Here is a 3,918-nt window from a genome sequence, read left to right as displayed (position 1 = left end):
ACGTAGCTGCCTAGAAGGTAACCGATGCAGACTCATTACTGTACATGTAACAACATTACATAAGAAAACAGATTGAGCCACATTCATTAATTTTAAAATATAAACATTGTGACTGTCACTGTCATCCAACTTGTGCATGTGAGGTTGATCAACCAGTTCCAAAATAATAGAACTAGCTAAAGTATATGTAAACCTTTTTTTTCAACATGTTTCACACCAAAGAATACCTTGCTCCATGCTGTTTTGCACCTCCATATGTCTCAGTTCAGGTTCTTGGCCATCTGGATCAACATCATGGTCATGGACAATGCAGTCATCAAGAACTGTGTAAATAAAAAGTAATATCTTATATAACCGTCACCAAATGAGGCCAGTGTAAAGTCACACTGAGGAGAATGTAACACAATGACATGTATATAGCATCGTTTGAGTACATTTTAAGTCTTGTTAACTGTTGGTTTTGCACCATCCTTTTAAATGTCATTCAATAACTGGCACATATTAAAGAAACAAACTTTGCTGAGCTGCACTCTAGAGACAATGCCAATCCCTTAACCAATACAGATATTTGAATTCCTTTAATTGCCATGACCTTGCAAACATTAAAAAAGAATTGTTATCTGCATGACTCATAGTTTAAAGAGACTTATCTACGAAGCAATATAACAACTATCCAACAAATGCATCACATACTAATATTAAAATAGACAAGTGTCCCAAAGACAAGGGTTCCCACTTTTGTCTGAAAACTCATATAATGTAAAAAAAATAACTTTTATTAAAAACATAGCATTAAGTTTGAATACCTGATTTACTATGTGGTAGACGTGTAGAAACAATGAAAATAATGACATGTATATGCATATGTGTAACAGAATTAAAACTGTAGACATTCTATTCTTTTGATAAAGGTAATTTAAGGCAAAACAACAAAGCAAACCATCAGTATTTTTGGTTTCATGTAATCATTCCTATATGTAACAGTAGCCAGCACTCAGAATACAATTGTGCTTGAAGTCCACAGGCAAAAAAATAAACATTATTCATAAATAAGTGTACTGCTGCATTTCTTGATTACAATTATACATTTAGCTGTTGGTAAATATCAATTCCTTCTTTATTTGAATCTAACTTGTGAATATAGGGTTTATGGACAAATTCCCTATAAACTGCACCACAGGTGGTTAGCGTGTGGCTATGCTATTAATTAGTGAAAACATCATTTTGAATGATAAATAATCATATTATAACAAAAAATTAACTTTTCTGAAAAAAAAAAATTTCACTATCAAATATATATATAACAAGGTATGCAACTCAAAATCAGCCCAAAACGGGGTGCATCGCTTTGAACAGCCATATCTTCATCAATTTTGCAGCGATTTTCACGATCTCGGTCTTATTCAACGCAGAAATGAATTTCCTTTCTGGAAATGTATATGTCTTGCAATATTTTTACAAATGCTGGGTCAACTTTTAAGAAATAACACGATACACAACACGCATGACCCAGTTGACAGTGATCATGTATTTTTTATGAATGAAATCTCCAGTTGTAAAGACACACCTCCGCATTGGACCAATGAAATCACTCGTATGTTTAAAATGTCAGTTAGTTGAAATGTATGTAAACAAAGGTTTCAAACGGCGCTGGACAGTTAGTCTTGATGCAGAAAGTTACGACAAGAACGGTAATAATGTTTTTTCATACGTTTTATTGAATTATGGTATCGAACTACATGAACTTTATAGGGAAGTTGCCCTTTACTCCGTGAAGATTTCAGTCTTAAAGACAGCATGATCACTGTCAACTGGGTCATGCGTGTTGTGTATCGTGTTATTTCTTAAAAGTTGACCCAGCATTTGTAAAAATATTGCAAGACATATGCATTTCCAGAAAGGAAATTCATTTCTGCGTTGAATAAGACCGAAATCGTGAAAATCACTGCAAAATTGATAAAGATATGGCTGTTCAAAGCGATGCACCCCGTTTTGGGCTGATTTTGAGTTGCATACCTTGTTATATATATATTTGATAGTGAAATATTTTTTTTCAGAAAAGTTAATTTTTCGTTATAATATGATTATTTATCATTCAAAATGATGTTTTCACTAATTAATATCATAGCCACACGCTAACCACCTGTGAACTGCACTAGCCTGAGTGAGGTACATGAAATCTTTGTTTTTCAAAAGGTTTCACAGAAAAGAATACCTTGATCCCTGTAGTTTTGAACTCCATGCATCAGTTCTGGATGTAGGCCATCTGGTTCAACATTTAAGTCATGGACACTGCAGTCATCAAGAACTGTATAAGATAAAAAGTAATATCTTATCTAATTATGACAGTAAAAAGTCAAACTGAGGACAGTGTAGCATTCAAATAGGGACATGCAGCAATGCAATGCGGTGTAGTTCTATGTGACCCATCCTTTTCATTTAAGTAAATAACTGGCACATATTGCAGATAAAAGTTTTTATGAGCCCCACTTTAAAGACAAATTTAATCCCTTAGCCAACAATATACATGGCACAGACAAATTCATTCGTTGAGAAGCTCAAAATCTTATAAACATTAGATAAAACTTGTTTACGCATGCCAAAATGTTCAAAGAGAATTGACTACATAACAAAATGACAAATATTAAAAAAAATTATCACAGATTCAAACAGGAATATGTCCAAATGACCCAGGTGCCCTACATTCCACTTATGTCTGAAAACTCCAATAATGTCAAAACCTGTATTATTATTACTCACATAGCCTTAAAATATAGCTTTCAGTTATAATTTCTGATTGTCTCAGTGGTAACATGTTTGATTTTGTTACCAAAAGTATATAGTTTGATTCAAAATTCCTTGGACCAGTTTTATTAAATATAGTAATTATAGTCCTAGGCTATGACAGATTTTCACACAATAGTATTCATAATGCCTTCAAAAATTAACACACTTCTTAATACAAAGTACTAATTCACAGGGCTTTTTTCCTTGTTTTTGTGGAGCGGCCTTGGCCTCAACCCTCATTATGTGAAAAAGAGTCGCGAACAGTTCAAAATTGTGAATAAATGAGTCAAAAACTGTTCAAAATTGTGAAATAATGAGTCATGAACTTTCTAAAGTTTTGAAAATTTGAGTCACAAACTTCTTGAAATTGTGAAAATTTGAGTCGCCATTTTCTCAAATTTGTGAAAAACGTCCATTCTCACAGAAGGAAACAGCCCTGATTCAGCTATCTATGATGTATGTTGTTTTATCACCATGATCCATACAAATTATTTATACCTCAAAGTCCTCACTTTTGAGTATTGCAGACTGCCTGAGCTGGGTAATGTAGTCAAGTGGCTTTCCCCAAGCTCCAACATCAGTGTATAAAGCAAACTTGTCCTGAATATTTTAACATTTATTATTAAAACACAAAAAAATACAAATTAATACTCATGAACATAATGAAGAGCTTGAAAACTGATGTCCAATAAATTAATTATGCTGTAATAGCTTGCATAGTGAGTACTGTGTAGTGACTTGCATAGTATGTACTGGCTTGCATAGTGTGTACTGTGTAGTGACTTGTATAGTGTGTACTGGCTTGTTGCATAGTGAGTACTGTGTAGTGACTTGAATAGTGTTTCCTGGCTTGCATAGTGTGTACTGTGTAGTGACTTGCATGTGGAATGTGTGTACAAACACTCAAGCCACTAGAGCCTGCATTGTCATGAGTTATCACTTTGGGAGCCACCAATTAAAGCCTCTATAACGCTCAAAGTCAATGAAAATTTTGTAAAGTATTTCGTAAAATAAAGTTAACACCTTAACAATCAGTGTTCCTTATAGCAATAGCCACAATTTCAACGCTGGATATGGTATGATTACATAGATTTTGTAGATACAAAATACTCCTTTTTATTTATTTGTGAC

The 3,918-nt window shown here is 33.5% G+C and overlaps 1 long non-coding RNA gene across 1 annotated transcript; it reads right to left on the bottom strand.

Moving 5' to 3' along the window:
- Positions 1-227: 227 nt before the first annotated feature.
- Positions 228-3,389, bottom strand: LOC127861464 (uncharacterized). Its single transcript, XR_008040233.1, has 3 exons — positions 3,286-3,389; positions 2,216-2,308; positions 228-323 (listed from the first exon to the last, which is right to left on the bottom strand). It is a non-coding gene; the product is annotated as an uncharacterized LOC127861464 (long non-coding RNA).
- Positions 3,390-3,918: the final 529 nt, after the last annotated feature.

This window comes from Dreissena polymorpha, chromosome 16, assembly GCF_020536995.1.
Source record: "Dreissena polymorpha isolate Duluth1 chromosome 16, UMN_Dpol_1.0, whole genome shotgun sequence".
NCBI lineage: Eukaryota > Metazoa > Mollusca > Bivalvia > Myida > Dreissenidae > Dreissena > Dreissena polymorpha.
This window is presented reverse-complemented; position numbering and strand designations above follow the sequence as displayed.